This window comes from Mauremys reevesii, linkage group 10, assembly GCF_016161935.1.
Source record: "Mauremys reevesii isolate NIE-2019 linkage group 10, ASM1616193v1, whole genome shotgun sequence".
NCBI lineage: Eukaryota > Metazoa > Chordata > Testudines > Geoemydidae > Mauremys > Mauremys reevesii.
The window spans coordinates 59,672,961-59,691,179 of NC_052632.1; positions in this window are offsets into that span (position 1 = coordinate 59,672,961).

Sequence of the window (18,219 nt, forward strand, 5' to 3'; positions counted from 1 at the left end):
TAACCAACAACAAAGACTTCAATCCAATAGCCACACTCTTCTAGCAAAACATGAAGTAAGGGTGCTCTAGTGCCATCTAGCTAATCCCCATGTTTGCAGGTGAACAGCAGTCCTCTGAGCCAAAAAGAAATCTGCATTAAAGTCTTCCACAGCTGTTTAGATTCAGTTATATCATCATAGCTTGAACTGGCTGATTTTAAGAACCAGGTCACAGCTAAATGAAAAATATGTCGCTATCAGAAGCATCCTAAAGAAATACCTGAGAGAGAAAATACTTAGAAGGAAAAGCACTGTTATCATCAACAGAAATAATTTGTATAACAGTAGCACTTAAAAGTCACAGCTAAGACTGAGGCACCATTGTGGTATGCCCTGTACAAACACAAAGTGAGAAACAATTGCTGGTCTGCAGCGTTTACAGTCTAAATAGATGAGAGAGGTGCAAGATGGGAGAAAAGTACAGAGAAGTGAAATGACTTGACATAGGTCACTGCAGGTCAGTGGCAGAACCAAGAACAGAACCTTAGGGTATGTCTACACTACAAAATAGGTCGAATTTATAGAAGTCCGCTTTTTAGAAATCGTTTTTATACAGTCAGTTGTGCGTGTCCCCACACAAAATGCTCTAAGTGCATTAAGTCGGCGAACTGTGTCCACAGTACCGAGGCTAGTATCGACTTCTGGAGGGTTGAACTGTGGGTAGCTGTGGGTTGCTATCCCACAGTTCCCACAGTCTTCACCGCCCATTGGAATTCTGGGTTGAGATCCCAATGCCTGATGGGGCAAAAACAGTGTCTTGGGTTGTTCTGGATACATGTCAACAGGCCCACCTCTCCCTCCCTCCCTCTGTGAAAGCAACGGCAGACAATCGTTTTGTGCCTTTTTTCCTGGGTTACCTGAGCAAATGGCATACCACAGCAAGCATGGAGCCTGATCAGCTCACCATCACCGTGCAGATGTGGGACTGCATTGCTATACAGCAGCAGCTCATTGCCTTTTGGCAGCAGATGGTGCATTATGATTGGTAGCCATCGTTGTCATACTCCTCGGTGCTCTTTTAGCCAACCTCGGTGAGGTTGGTCGGGGTGCCTGGGCAGACATGGGAGTGACTCAGACAGGTCGTTCCCATCTTCTGCCGAGCACCCAGGAGATGACAATGGCTAGCAGTCATACTGCACCATCTGCTGCTGGCCTAAGATGTAAAAGATAGGTAGAGTGGATCAAAACAAGAAATTGAGCTGATTTGTTTTGTGAAATCAACGGCCTGCTAAACCCAGGGTTTTGAGTTCAATCCTGGAGGGGGCCATTCTGTGTGACAGTTGTTTGTGTTTCTCCTTGATGCAAAGCCACCTCCTTTGTTGATTTTAATTCCCTGTAAGCCATGTCGTCAGTGGCCCCTCCCTCCGTCAGAGCAATGGCAGACAATTGTTTCTCACCTTTTTTCAGCACAGAACCAGAATCTGCAAAAGCAAAACTGTTGAGGAGGCGACGGCAGTGCAGTGACGAGAGTGATGAGGACATAGACATGGACATAGACTTCTCACAAAGTACAGGCCGGGCAATGTGCCCATCCTGCTGATGAGCTGTGCATGGTCACCCGTGCTGGTCAGCTCGCCACGCTGGCCAAACAGGAAATGAAATTCAAAAGTTTGCGGTCCTTTTCCTGGCTACCTGGCCAGTGCATCTGAGCTGCAAGCGCTGTCCAGAGTGGTCACAATGGAGCACTCTGGGATAGCACCCAGAGGCCAATACCGTCAAATTGTGTCCATACTACCCCAAATTCGACCTGGCAAGGCCGATTTCAGCGCTAATCCCCTCGTCGGAGGTGGAGTACAGAAATTGATTTAAAGAGACCTTTAAGTCGAAAAAAAGGGCTTCGTCGTCCAGGGTTAAATTGAGGTAATGCTGCTAAATTAGACCTAAAATCGTAGTGTAGACCAGGACTTAGTCTCCTTACTCCAAATTTAGTGGCCTATCCACTAAGCCACATGAGACTGGATTTTTAAAGGGATTTAGCACCTAACTCCCATTTATTTCATTCCTATTGATTGATTGGATTTAGGTGCCCAAATCCCTTTAACAATCTGACTCATTAATTCTAGCATATGACATCATCAATTTGTTATGGTATTCACATGGTTCCACAAGTTCAAACAATTAAAGCGATGGAATAATGTAAAGCTAGATCATTTTAGCAGCAATGGATAGTTCATCTTTTTCACTTCCCTAAATATAGCAGACTCCTTGTCATGGGGTGCCACTGCTGGATTGGTGCCTCTTCCTGGTAGCTCTAAGGATTAGCTTGAGGCAGACTCCCTCATTCACGGTCTACACACAATCACTCTGTCTCTGATTCCACATACATTCCCTCTCTCCATTTCAGGAACCACAGCCAGGGCCGACAAAATGGGGGGAAGCTAGTAGAAATTACCGGGGCCTGGTGGTCCAGAAGGGGGCTCAGGGCCTGGCTTCTCCGGCTTTGTCGGCCCTGTTTAGCCCATCCGCCCTTGCTGGGGGGCCTGAAAATTTTTTTTCACTGGGGCCTGAACCCGCTCTCAGCGGCCCTGACCACCGCATCCTTCTTCTGACTCAGCCCTCTGGCTAGGTCATCCTCCATGTTTCCCCCTTCCAGGGGTGCATATATCAGTCTTATTGTCCAGTCACTTCCCCAGGAGCAAGGTAGGAGGATCTGGGCCTACCTACTACTCTGGATCCCGACCTAGGGACCCTATAAATAGCAGCCTCCTGCTGCGTCTCTAGCTTCTGTCAATTCTGCTATATTTCACCGGGCCATTTCCCCATGGCACCAACACCTCCTTCACCTTCACTACAGAGCACTCAGCTGCTCAGCTCCACATCCAGCCAGGAGCTCTCTCTTGTTCACCTGCTACCTGCTAGCAGCTGTACTGTCCAAGGTGCTTGCAGTTTTTCCCAACCTCCAGGGACACAGTCCTTACTCCCTTGGCTCCCAGCAGCAACTACTCCTATGCTGCCATGCAGCTCCCTTTTATTTGAGCCTGCTGGGCCTGGATTGGTTACTCCCTGCAATGCCTCCCTGATTGGCTGTGCTTCATGCAGTCTCTCTGGGCTGCTAGGAGGCCTCACCTCCATTGCTCCTTCTGGTGCAAGGCATGGTTAACAATTGCTATGCCTATGTGGGGCAGGCACCCGCAGTGGTACTTTTATTCCTCTATCTCTAGACTAGGTAGCAATAGGGAAGTTCAATCTTTTTGGTGCCAGTGCTGAATCTGTAGGAAGATGCAGCTGAATAGTAGTATTGTGCATGCTATTTAAAATTATTATAATAATTACTTTTTTGTATACCACATAAGGGTGTGCCATGTACCGATCACAGAATTATCTGATTTACCAATTCTTAAAAAGTCAAAAAACAATAATATGATTGTTGCATGAACTGAGATAGGGAAAAAGGAAAGCAGAAATTTTATTCTTAACTCACTGGTGATCTAACTTTAACCTGCTACCTTCTGCTAGATGGGACTGAGGTAAATAAACCATTCAAATTTGGCCTTAAGTACAAATTTTCTGGCTTTTGTTGACCTGTGAAACAGCTTTAATGTTTCTGGAATGGGATTTGTGCTGTTCTACACATATGCTCATGCACTAATTATAATTTTGTGATATGAATTTAATCAAATATTAATAAACTAATAATTGATGTCAAATCCACAGCTCTGACAAACTTTTTTCTGCATTAACATCACTTTGATTCTACCTTATAGGCCTGGTCTACACTACAAGTTTATCTCGAATTTAGCAGTGTTATATCGAATTAACCCTGCACCCGTCCACACAACGAAGCCCTTTACTTCGATATAAAGGGGTCTTAAAATTGATTTCTGTACTCCTCCCTGATGAGGGGAGTAGCACTGAAATCGACATTGCCATTTCGAATTAGGATTAGTGTGGCCGCAATTTGACGGTATTGGCCTCCAGGAGCTATCCCACAGTGCACCACTGTGACCACTCTGGACAGCAGTCTGAACTCAGATGCACTGGCCAAGTAGACAGGAAAAGCCCAGCAAACTTTTGAATTTTATTTCCTGTTTGCCCAGCGTGGAGCGCTGATCAGCACAGGTGACCACGCAGTCCCAGAATCAAAAAAGAGCTCCAGCATGGACTGTACAGGAGATACTGAATCTGATCTCTGTATGGGGAGATGAATCTGTTATTTCAGAACTCCGTTCCAAAAGACAAAATGCCAAAACAGTTGAAAAAATCTCCGAGGCCATGATGGACAGAGGCCATGTCAAGGTTCCTTCCCCACTCTGAACTTTAGGGTACAGATGTGGGGACCTGCATGGACACTTCTAAGCTTAATTATCAGCTTAGATCTGGTATCGCTGCTACCATCCAGAATTTCTGAGTATCTGGATCACTCCCTTTCCCCCCCAGAACCTTCCCCTCCCTGGGTAGCCTTGAGAGACTCCTCCACCAATTCCCTGGTCGACACTGATCCAAATCCCTTGGATCTTAAAACAAGGAGAATTTAACCATCCCCTCTCCTTTCCCCCCACCAATTCCTGGTGGATCCAGATCCAACCTCCTTGGATCTAAAAACAAGGAAAAATCAATCAGGTATTAAGAAAAAGGCTTTTAATTAAAGGAAAGAAAACCCTCTGGGAGAGATTAGCATACCAGCTACTCTCACAGACAACAGATTCAAAACACAGAGGATGTTCCCCTAAGCACAAATTTAGTTACACAAAAAATACCCCAAATGATAATTCCCTTAATGATACTAAGACAAGTTACAAAGAAAATAAACATAAACCTATTTATCCCTTTCTAAACTTACTACTCTGATAAGAGGCTGGTTCCTTGATCTTTTTCACTCCGGCTGAAACTGAAACTCTAAACAAAGGAAAACTTCCCTCCTTCCTTTTGAAACATTTTGTTCCCCCATTGGTTCCTCTGGTCAGGTGTCAGCTAGGCTAGTTGAACTCCTTAACCCTTTACAGGTAAAAGAGGCATTAACCCTTAACTATCTGTTTATGACAGGCCACAACAGGGACTCAACACAGTGCTGCGTGAAACTTAAGGAGCTGAGACAAGAGTACCAGAAAGCCAAATAATCAAATGGATGCTCATGGAGGGAGGGGCGACTGATGACTGTAGCTATCCCACAGTTCATGTACTCTCCGAAAACCATTTGAATTCTGGGCTGAGCTCCCAAAGCCTGAAGGGTCAAAAACATTGTTGCATGTGGTTCAGAGTATATGTCATCAGCCCTCCCTCCCCCCCATGAAAGCAAAGGGAAAAAAATCGTTTCTCGCCTTTTTTTTCAATGTCACCGTATGTCTACTGGATGCTGCTGGCAGACATGGTGCTGCAGCGCTACGCAGCAGCATCCCCTTGCCTTGCCTTGCCTTGCCTTGCCTTGCGGACGGCAGACAGTACAGTAGGACTGGTATCCGTCATCTTCATCCCGTGGGTGCTCCTGGCTGGCCTCGGTGACGTCAGCCAGGGGCGCCTGCGCAAGAATGGGAATGACTCCAAGTCATTCTCTTCTTTACGTTTTGTCTAATGGAGATTCAGTCCTGCCTGTAATATCATGGCAGCTGGAGGCTTCTGCCTCAGGCTGCTCTCCCAGCCAGCAGCACCGAGTGGTTGCTCCTACTCCTTGCTACGAGGGCTCACAATCAGATACTTAGACCTCTACATTTTGCTGCAAATAAAAAAATTAAGCTGCCGTTTAGAACTGTCCCCTAATATACATATCCTGGGACATTTTGTATTTTACCAGTGTCAACCAAAGGCCCACACACAAATGGAGATTCAGTCCTGTCTGTGCTTCTATCCTAGTGCTTATCATAGATTCCCATTTTCAGCTATAGGCTGAGCAAGTGCAGAATGGTGGTTCACTCTACTTCGCTGTCAGCCAACCGCCCTCCCCTCCCCGCTTTCATCTTTGCTTGCAGAGGCAATAAAGTCAGTGTTGTTTCTTATACATGCATTCTTTATTACTTCATCACACAAATAGGGGGATAACTGCCACGGTAGCCCAGGAGCGGTGGGAGAGGAGGGAAGCAATGGGTGGGGTTGTTGCAGGGGCACCCCCTAGAATGGCATGTAGCTCATCATTTCTGCGGGATGTCTGGGACTCTGACCCAGAGCGGCCGTTTGCCTCTGTTTCTTTAGTAGGCTTGCCTGATATTCTAGGCAGGACTGACTCTCCATTAGACAAAACTCAAAGAAGAGAATGACCTGGGGAGTCATTCCCATTTTTGTCCAGGTGCCCCCGACCGACCTCACCGAGGCCGGCCAGGAACACCCATGACAGCAGCAGATGGTACAATATGACTGGTAACTGTTTTTGTCAACTTGCAAAGCAGCGGACGGTACAGTAAGGCTGATAATCATCTTTGCTAATTTGCAAAGGCAAGGGGATGCTGCTGTGTAGCACTGCAGTACCGCATCTGTCAGCAGCATCTGGTAGACATACGGTGACAGTGAAAAAAGGCTGAATGGGCTCCATGGTTGCCGTGCTATGGCGTCTGCCTGGGCAATCCAGGGAAAAGGGCACGAAATGATTGTCTGCCATTGCTTTCACAGAGGGAGGACTGACTGATGACATTTACCCATAACCACCCGCAACAAATTTTTGGCCCCATCAAGCATTGGGATATCAACCCAGAATTCCAATGGGTGGGGGAGACTGCGGGAACTATGGGATAGCTACCCACAGTGCAACACTCCGGAAGTCGACGCTAGCCTCGGTACATGGACGCACACCGCCGAATTAATGTGCTTAGTGTGGCTGCATGCACTCGACTTTATACAATCTGTTTCCAAAAATCGATTTCTGTAAAATCGGAATAATCCCATAGTGTAGACATACCCATGGTCTAAAACAGGTTATTCATCTCTATTGGTATTTTGAAGTACTCAGCAAAAAAGAAGAATTGAAAGCCATCTTCCCTCCCTCCCCGCCCTCTATTCAAGAAATGCTGTGAACCATTTACCTGTTTTCAGGGTTTTTTAAAAGCTTCCAACTCATTCTGGTTTGTCTAAACATTGTGAACCTTTCAAGTGAACCTGAAGGCATTTCAGGTTTTCTATTGAAATTACATGACATTCTTTGTTTTGTATACATTCAGTGCACTTTCTACTGAGATTTACATTGAGCTTTTAGTATGAAACTCAAGGGTGAACCTAAAGAGAATGTGGACATGAGATGGCATGAAACCAAATGGCTGAATTTTTGTACAGCATGCTTTGTTACTCAGGCTGTAATGTAATGTGTTTGGCCACTAGACAAGAAGTGGGATAATAGAATGTAAGCAGCAATCTTAAATAGAAAGCAAATAATCATTTGTCATCAGGAGCCTCTTGGCACCAGGCAGGTTGGAATGATTTACTTGTGTATTTTGCCATGCTGTGCAAATCTTCATCTGGACATTAAGAAATTGAAAGGGGAAGGTGGGAAGGGAAGATGAGTTTAACATCCTTGGTGCTCCTGAGCATGCTGAACACTGCAGGCAGAAAAGGTGTAACATGCAGGACAGCTGACAACTGCCTGAGCTACATGACGGTTCTAAAGATTGCATGGAAATGCAATGGTTAGTTTTTGTGGTTAGTTTTTATTGACTCGAGTGGCTGCTGTTACATCTTCCTTTTCTTAAACCATACAAATCAAATGGAAATCAGACATGAGATCAACCAGCAATAACTAGACATTACTTCAGCCAGTTAAACATACCTACAGGGATGGAAGTCAGAGGACATGACCTAAACACATCAACATGTGAAAAAATTACTCTGCCTCTTATTGGACATGTGTCAATAATGGTCTTTGAACCTTAACAGCTTTCTGGCTACTTCCTGTTCCTTCTGCAGAGGCCTATTTGCCATTGAGCTGGATCTACCACCAGGAATCTGTTTGCGCCACCTCATGTGATTGTGTAGGCATGCATTATTCTGATAGAACATTAAACTGGGAGCCAACGCTGTCCTTGAATTTATTTAGGGATGTTTTGTTCCTCTGGTTGGACGGATCTCAGAGGTCACAGTTTCCCAATGGTAATTGTATTTGACTGAAGAAATGTGTTAGATATTGGTATTATACTTTTGTCTTTCTGTCCATAAGTATCCGAACTGAGTGAGTCTAATAAAGCACTGTGAGGTATTTTATAACTCTGCTATGTATGGATGCATTGAATCTACCAAGGCTTTTCTTAGATCAAGTTCTTCACTGTTTGTGCTGACATTGCTTCTATCCCACTTGACTCTGCAGAAACAGGTTTTAAGCATGGTTTCTTTGAAACTGTTTCCAGTGCTATCCTTGTCTATGTTTACAGTGAAATCATGTTCAGCACTGATCCCAGTGTACCTATTGCAGACCCTTACTGCTTAAAGCACTGTGTCTGGGAGTAAACTGTACAGCTTTGGATCCTGTGTTTAGACAGGAACAACAGGTTTTGGAGTGTTGAGGTGGAGTTGCTTATCTGAATTGAACCCAAAGTCTTACCTTTTTGAGGTAACGCATCATTTTCAAATATTTTGTGAGACTTGGAAAGTGGAGAATTATCAACATGCAGGCTAAAAGGTTCAAATAATCGTGTCTGGTTTTGTTGTTTTTGAACAAAAGCTATCACTTTCTTAAGTGCAATTGTGACAGGGCACGGCTAGGAAAGCCCTTAATCAGCTCCTGCCACCCCAGCCCCCAATCAGAGGGAATGGATTGGGGCTGGGTAAATAGCCAGTGCTTGCCTGGGAACTGCCTGCACCTGTCAGCCTCATTAGCAGGAGCTAAAAGGCTGGGAGGAAGTGAAAGAAGGAGAGCAGAGACCAGGAGGGAAAGGCCAGGGCCTGCACTACTAGTCTGTTGCTGGCCAGGCCTCTGTGAGGCCAAGCCATGTAAATAGTGGGAAACTGGTGGTGGGAATGGACACAAAATAAAGAGCACGAGTGTTGCACCAGCTTGGAGCATCCTTGAGTCTTGAAGAAGCGGGGCCTAGGGGCCGAATCCTATGGGGCATGGCATGCACCCTGTTGCAGTAATAAATTACTATATTTCTGTAAAGAGGAACCTGAATCAGAACCTGATAATGAACCCTCTGAATTCTAAGAAAATATAGGTTATTTATTTAGCACTCACATACAAGTTCCTTATGGGCATTGAATAAGTTAGCCAGGGGTCGGAAACCTTTCAGAAGTGGTGTGCCGAGTCTTCATTTATTCACTCTAATTTATGGTTTCGCGTGCCAGTAATACATTTTAGCCTTTGTAGAAGGTCTCTTTCTGTAAGCCTATAATATATAACTAAATTATTGTTGTATGTAAAGCAAATAAGGTTTCAAAATGTTTAAGAAGCTTCATTTAAAATTAAATTAAAATTCAGAGCCCCCTGGACCGGTGGCCAGGACCTGGGCAGTGTGAGTGCCACTGAAAATCAGCTTGTGTGCCACCTTCGGCATGCGTGCCATAGGTTGCCTAGCCCTGAGTTAGACTGGGAGAAAGTGGGCACATGGAAGCCTATATGTCTCTCATATAACATAGTTTAGATCATGGTATTATTCTGGATATCCAGCGCACATTTGGGAACTTGGAAATTCAGAGTTCATTCAGGCTGTTTCCAGTTCAGGCTAGATAGATTGCCAAAAATCAAAAAGGTAGAACTGTAAAGCAGTGTAGATTCATGAAAGCAGTATGTGTGACTTCATTGTACCGAATAGATACCATTAGCAGCCTCACTCACTACTTGCCAGGATTTAAAGAGCACCCACAAAAGCTTATGCTCCAATACATCTGTTAGTCTATAAGGTGCCACAGGACTCTTTGTTGCTTTTTACAGATCCAGACTAACATGGCTACCCCTCTGATACTTGACACCATGCAAGGCACTGCATTTAGCCGTATGGAATGGAAATCTATCAACCTCATGTAGAAACTTGCACAAGTACAGACAGATATCATCTTCCTTTCCAAATGCAAACGGATGGACATCATACCAAATGGACTGGAGGTGAAAAATCCATTGCTATCTACATACTGCACAGTCCACAGTGAGAGATTATGCCATACACTATCAAAAAAACTGGGGAACCACCTGATCAGCATCCTATACAGCAAACAGGAAAACATCAAAAAAGAGCTCTCCAACCTGGAGACTTTCATAAATAACCAACCCTCCACACAAACAGACTTTACTAAAATAAGACAGGAGATCTACATTACACACTTCACCTCTCTACAAAGGAAAAAGGACCATAAGCTGTCTAAAATCCTACCTGCCACATGGGGCCACAACAGTGGTACCCCTAACTCACCCAGCAATATCGTCAATTTATCCAGCTACATACTCAACCTGGCAGAAGAGTCTTTCCTATCTCGAGGACTCTCTTTTTCCCCACCACCCCCATAAACATGATACAGTTCTGCGGTGATCTGGAAGCCTACTTTTGCCATCCCCGACTCAAAGAATACTTTCAAGATAACACTGAACAGTGCACTGATACACAGATACCCTCCCACCAACAACACAGGAAGAACTCCACATGGACTCCTCCTGAGGGTCGAAATGACAGTCTGGACCTATACATAGAATGCTTCTGCCGATGTGCATAGGCAGAAATTGTGGAAAAACAACATCGCTTGCCCCATAACCTAAGTCATGCAGAACGCAATGCCATCCACAGCTCAGAAACAACCCTGACATTATAATCATACCCTAATTGCTATAATATGATAGAAACATTTATAACATAACTTCATTTGTTTGCCAATACCTCTATGTTAGTAGCATCCAGCACTCCAACTTCTAATCCAGTTCCACCCAAAGCAGTTCAATACATTTATTGGGAGCCTTTTCTTTAGGCTACCCACCCCTCCTAGCTATCAGGGAGAATGCAATAATCTTCAGCAGTTCACACTGAGATAGTATTAGGGCAGCTATATCTTCACTGGTCCTTTCTTTCCTTACATCCAGTGTCACACAACACCCAGGTGCATTCAGCTGGGCTTGCATGCTGGAAGTTGACTAAGGCCTGGTCTACACTGGGGGGGGTGGGGGGTGTCGAACTAAGGTACGCAACTTCAGCTACGCGAATAGCTGAAGTCGAACTACCTTAGTTCGAGTTACTTACCCGTCCTCACAGCGCGGGATCGACGTCCACGGCTCCCCCGTCAACTCCGCCACCGCCATTCGCGGTGGTGGAGTTCCGGAGTCGACGGGAGCACGTTCGGAGTTCAATATATCGCGTCTAGATGAGACACGATATATCGAACTCCGAGAATTCGATTGCTACCCGCCGATCCGGCGGGTAGTGAAGACGTACCCTAAGAAGTAATAATTGGCAAGTCTTATTCTTTTAGTAACCAATGTTTTTACATACCCGTTTTTCCCTTGGTATTTTCACTTTATACTTTAAAACTTTTTATGTCCATCCTTCTGTTCCCACCAACAGATACATGCATATTTTGCTTTTAAATGTGCCTTTACCACCTAAGGATGTTTCCCTGTTAACCGACGCGTTTCTTGACCTTCACCCTTCTGCAACATTGTTTTTTGTAAACACAGTTACAATGCTTGCTCATCCTTTTCTGCCTAATGCAGTATTTTCTTGTTTTGTAACACAATACACAGCAATGCTAATGAGACAAACACCACAAGACAAAACACAATCTTCGTCATGATAGTAGATCCATGGTATTCTGGGTTGCTCTTCAGCTGGTACCAGCTTTTCCTGATTTTCTGAAAGACAAACAGAACATGTTTCTACCCTTTTGGGGTGGCAGATTATTGCTTAAAATATCCATTTTTTAAAAACAAATATCCCTGCTGATTACAGGCAAAACCGAGGAATTACCCCCATACCTTCCTGTGTTTTTGTTCTATAGGCAGGCCAGGTTTCAATGGCTCCTACCTTTTAAGGGTTATGGGGAAATTATTCCACTGTTCAGTTATGAAACTTATGAGGTGGTGTACCTCAGTTTTCCTTCTTATACAGCTGACCAAATTTGTAATGTTTTTCCTGCTGTGCTAAGCTTTAAGTTTATTCACAGGTAATAGCTGAGAAGCATCATTACCATGTGACCTTAAAGGTTTTTTCCAAAAATCATACACACTATACATTGTTACAGGGGTACTTATTAACATTAAATTTATCCCAGTGTTTAATATTAACATCAAATCTATTAAAAGCTTCAGATTTTAGCACTGCATACACACACAAAAAGAATATTTTTTCCTACTGAGGGTTAACCTGTCCCTCTCTTATTTTTAGGTTTGACTCCTTTTTCCACCTTCCTCTATGAGTAAGATAATTTGCATTTTCACAGATGCTTTCTGGCTTGCTTTTGGATCCAAAGCCATCAGCAGCTCAGAGACCCTGTCTTAAAAGGGACACAATCAACTTCCACCCAAGTTTTGCTTTCTCCTGCTTCCAAAACACACAGTGATCTGAAAAAGAAAACACAACCTATTGTGGCTCCGTTTGATCCCTAATAGGATTTTAGTTAAGTGACATGCTTTGTTTGCATTTTTTTTACCCCTTCTACAATATACACTGCACATGTCCTGGGAAACATGCACATTCCTTTCATAGTTTAACTTCTATAACACTATATTAGCCATATTGATTTGTATATAAGGTGTAACTGTTTCTTTTGTGCTCACACAGAGTTTTCATCAAAGTGACAGTCTGATTACTCAGAGCCACCTTAAGGCTCAGTGTTTCTAATGTTGCTTCTCTTTTGTGTCCCTCACCCCTGCTGTTGCACCAGAGGAGCACTGTCTTTTTTTAATCTTTTATTCTTTTACTACAGCTCTTATCCGCTAGTTTGTTACCAAAAAAAAGATCCAGAATTTCTCCCCATTCTCCTGGGTTTGACTGCCCTGCTGCAGCCAGGACTTTGGTCTTCAAAAAGATATTGAACTTTATAAAGCATCGGGGTACCTTAAGGGTTAAATGCTAAATACCACAGCCAAACAACACTTGTTACCTGTGTCTGGCAAAAAGTGTTTCTCCATTTTGCTCCTTCAAATGAAAGATTCAGATGGCTTTTTACTAGTATTATTTAAAACCAAAACAAAACAAAAACCAATTTATCTTAAATCTACAAAACAGAGTTTTACAAGTCAGGAGTGTTGGCCTAGGTCCCAAACACTCCACACACTTACACAATATACCTATACACACACAGATACATACATACTCTTCGGCTTAACGTCCCTTACACTGCTTTAAGTTTTACACATAGATTACATTTGCTATACATTTGGGGTCAGTTAAGTTCCAATACAAACCCCTTATGTTCTTTTAGTAAATTTGACTAAATTGTTCAGTCAAATGATTCAAAGCAGATTGTCTTTCTGCCTGGCTTATTTACAAACATTCCTTTGGAAAAGGGCCCATTTTTCCTTCAGAATGGCTGCAAAGAAACCAAGAATTCTTTTTCTATAACACTTTTCTTTGTTAACATTTTTACAAGGTTCAACTGCTTAATTCCCTCCAGCCTCTGAAGAGTTAACTTCTCACTCTCTTTCCTTAACTCACTTTCTTATTTCCCAAAATGACACCTTCATCAACTCAGATTTCACCATTCCAGGTATTGTCCCAGCAGCTGAATTCCCCATACCTGTACTTACTTACTCTTTTCCTTACTCCTGCCATTATGCCCCTCAGGGCTCCCAACCTGTTTTCCAATCTCATATCTGTTGTCTGGCCTGATCCTGCTTTCCTCACTTAACTGCCCTTTCCCATGGGCACAGGCTTTGTCCCACTAACCATTTAGCAAGGAGGGTGGGGTCCTCAACTAGCCCCCACTCCTCCTGGTCCCTTTTCTTTGTTCCCTTTCTCTCTTGTTGCTCTGGGGTGGTCATTCTGCCAGATAGGTAGCGACCCTTTCTGACAAAAGGCACAGGTTCTTTGCTGTTGTTTACTGTGTTAGACTCTTATGAGTTCAGATCTGTTACCTGCACACAATAGGGCACCCACCTTTTCCCAATTCCTAGGGCTCCAGGCAAAAAGCACCTAATTTTACCCCTCCGTGGGCTCCAGGCTCTACTTCTCCATGGGCTCCGGGCAAGTACCCTTTCCCTGTGGACACAGAGCAAACACTCCTTTCCCTTTGAACTCAGGGCTTAATTTTTTTGCCGGTTTATGGGGTCTTTTACCAGTGACAGAGCCTTACACAGTAATATCCTACATAACTTCTATTTCTTAACAATCACCAAAAACAGACTGCAAATGCTACACATATAAAGCTCACCACTCCCAATAAGACAGATGAACTTTTCCTGATGGCCAGTCAGAATCAAGTCCATCTAAGGGACTCCAGTTTCTGCACAGTGTCATTGGCAAAGTATTAAGATCTGGCAGCTCTGATATTTGGGGCTGTGTCTTGGAGTTGGTTCCCTGTCTCTGGACATAATTTCTCCACTCGAGCAGGCAATCAGCCTGAATTCTGAGTCCCAGTAATGGAATGCATCCGTAACTTGCGAACTGCGACACGGGGAACTTGTAGGGAGCAACCCCACCCCACTGTCTTTTACCTCCTATTGCAATGGACAAACTACAAACTGTTTGTACCATCCGTCTCTTTCCTCTCTACCACTCCTCACTGGGGCCTCAAAATTCTGTTACCCGGGGTTCTTGTAACCCAAAGCTCTTGGTAACTTTTACTCTGTGCGAGGTGGTGTCAGGAAATAAATCAGGGGAGACACAGCCATCCGACTGATAGATGGTTGGCGCAACCAGGGCCAGCTCCAGACCCCAGCGCGCCAAGTGTGCGCTTGGGGCGGCATGCCGCGGGGGGCGCTCTGTCTGTCACCGGGAGGGCGGCAGGCGGCTCCGGTGGACCTCCCGCAGGCATGCCTGCGGATGCTCCACCGGAGCCGCGGGACCAGCGGATCCTCCGCAGGCACGTCTGCAGGAGGTCCACCGGAGCCGCGGGACTGGCGACCGCCAGAGCGCCCCCCGCGGCGTGCCACCATGCTTGGGACGGCAAAATTGCTAGAGCCACCCCTGAGGGCAACACAAGAGTGCTTTCACTTAAAGCTAAACTTTACTAAGTTTCAAGCACTTACACACGTCCGCAACAGGTTAGTAACACACCCCCACCCCTCGATAATTACCGAAGCTGAGTGTGGCTCTTGAGTGGCACAGTGGCAGCCCGTCTGCCACTGGGGAACACAAGATGCATCCAGAGGGAAAGACCAGTCCCGAAGAGTCCCCCTACCTCAAACTTTTCCCCCTTATTTATACATTAGTAATAGAATGACATGCCCCTTAAAGAAAACTTGTTAAGCAAGCAGTTCCAATGGTCAAGCAAGAGGTTCCTTCTGATTATTGATTAACCAGGTATGGGTTTTTCCAGAGTTTGCAGCCTAGAGACCCCAACGGACATTCCTGGGGCACATCCTGCTCTTCTAAAAACTTCAACACAATTCTTATCAGGAAGGACACAGGGTCAAGCTGCCCTTTCTGTGGCACCCAAAACTCCCCTTGCCCCTCCTGCCTTGGTCAAGCTGAGACTGTTGAATGGCCATTTTACAGCTTGCTGACTAGGCCGTCTTTAACAATAAGCCATAGTGGTTTCAAGCACTTTACTGGTTTGCCAAAGTCTCCCCGTATACCTAGGCCAATCCATTTCTGCAATTGAGCAAGTCAGACTGGTGACAAACAGGAAGGTCAAGTCCAACTGCAACAGACGCAGTTCTAAACTAGGGTCATGCATTCTGTGTTTGATTTAAAATAAACCTAAAGTTGGGGGATGTGGATGCAGCAGCAAGGACACAATGGAGAAATTAGATGAAAGGAAGGAGAGAAAAAAATGATTGGGACAGTAAGAAAAATGCATCCCCACTAAGGCTTGCTCCCAGTGCTAGAGTCCTTTTTTAAACAAACACAAAAAAAAAGAGCCATAACTGTGGGAGCCCCAGGGAGATGAGTCCCTGCAGAGCCTATCCCATCTCCCTACCTGTGCCCAGCTCCTGCTCCCTACAAGTTGGATCTAATGTCAGGGTGACCCTATACTTGATTCCATCTGGGGGTCCTTGCAGCCCCAGCCTTTGGATTCCCTTGCTCAGTCTTGATTGCAGTGTTCCTCTCCAGGACCTAACAACTGAGAGGGATGGTCTGAAACTGGGGCAGGAAAGGAGGCGCTTGGCCTAGGTCCAGCAGAATTAGTGGAACACTGTTCCATCTCCTAAAAATAGTGCCAGAACAGCATCCTGTAGCATCCCAGCACGACTAGAGTAATGTTTGCACCATAGTATGATGTAGCTACTGTGATATATTGGTGGCATATATCCCAATCCAGCCATTTCCCCGGGATCCTCTTCCCTATATTGTTTGGGTCCCTACCAACTCTTCCCAATGTCAGGATGCCCTTTAATAGAGAAAAAAATTTCCAACATGCCTTTGTGAGAGACGCCCTTTAAATTGGTTAAAGCCAAGCAGTTGCAGCTGTAAAGTTGCCATTTTGCAACTGGCAGCTGCTGAGTGAGTCGTTCTCTTCTCCAGCTGATGAGTCCTTGTTTTGTTTGTCCCCTGAGTTCCCTTTCTAACTCTGGAGAAAACAGCACATTCTCACAGTAATATTTAGTAATATACAGTGGTGGTTGGAACTCGCAGAATTCAAGTATCAGAGGGGTAGCCGTGTTAGTCTGGATCTGTAAAAGCAGCAAAGAATCCTGTGGCACCTTATAGACTAACAGACGTTTAGCAGCATGAGCTTTCGTGGGTGAATACCCACTTCTTCGGATGCAAGTAGTGGAAATTTCCAGGGGCAGGTATATATATGCAAGCAAGTAGCAAGCTAAAGATAATAAGGTTAGTTCAATCAGGGAGGATGAGGCCCTGTTCTAGCAGTTGAGGTATGAAAACCAAGGGAGGAGAAACTGGTTCTGTAGTTGGCAAGCCATTCACAGTCTTTGTTTAATCCTGAGCTGTTGGTGTCAAATTTGCAGATGAACTGAAGCTCAGCAGTTTCTCTTTGAAGTCTGGTCCTGAAGTTTTTTTGCTGCAGAATGGCCACCTTAAGATCTGCTATTGTGTGGCCAGGGAGGTTGAAGTGTTCTCCTACAGGTTTTTGTATATTGCCATTCCTAATATCTGATTTGTGTCCATTTATCCTTTTCCTTAGAGACTGTCCAGTTTGGCCGATGTACATAGCAGAGGGGCATTGCTGGCATATGATGGCGTATATTACATTGGTGGATGTGCAGGTGAATGAACCGGTGATGGTGTGGCTGATCTGGTTAGGTCCTGTGATGGTGTCGCTGGTGTAGATATGTGGGCAGAGTTGGCATCGAGGTTTGTTGCATGGATTGGTTCCTGAGCTAGAGTTACTATGGTGCGGTGTGCAGTTACTGGTGAGAATATGCTTCAGGTTGGCAGGTTGTATGTGAGCGAGGACTGGCCTGCCACCCAAGGCCTGTGAAAGTGTGGGATCATTGTCCAGGAAATTCAGAATTCAGTTCATCCCAGCTTCCCATAGTGCTTTACCAACATTAGTTATATCTCAGAAGAACAGAGAATCTAATATTATCCGAAGCCACATAGTGAGTCAGTGGCAGAGTGGAAACATAACCCAGATTTCAAAAATACTTACTCTAACTGTGAGACCACACTGCACTGGCACATGTCCGAAAGGATCAGAGCGGCTTCTCTGTCACTGCTCTATCTCTGGTGAAAGCATTAGATAGCTGCTTGTCCTCAGAAATGAATTCTTCTGCAGTCTGACTCTAAAATTATATTTATACACACACACATAGAAGTAAAAAGTACAAAGGTGTAAGAAATCTCATTCTTTGAAAGCAGTTATGACTGGTAATAAGGAGTAAGTCCAGTACAATTGCCTTTGAACCTCAAGGCCTTAATTCAGCAAAATAATTAAGCAGGTGCATAAATCCATCCCTATTCAGCAAAGCACTTAAGCACATGCTTAACATTAAGTCTCATTGCAGTCAATTTGACTTAAAATTAAATGCATGCTTAAGTGCTTTGCTGAATAGGGATGATTTTCTGAATCAGAGCCCAGGTTAATGCTATTCTGTCCCGTCAGTGCTGGGGAAAAAGAGAGTTTTCCTTAGAAAAATGCACTACAGCAGTATGATGTTGTTTGACTCCAGCCAACAAGCAACCAAATCAAATTGTATTCAGTTTAGATGTTAATGGAAAGTAGCTTTTAATTTCTGCAGGTGAGACAGCCAGAACCCTTCTAATCCTTTGAGCAGAGTTGACATTCACT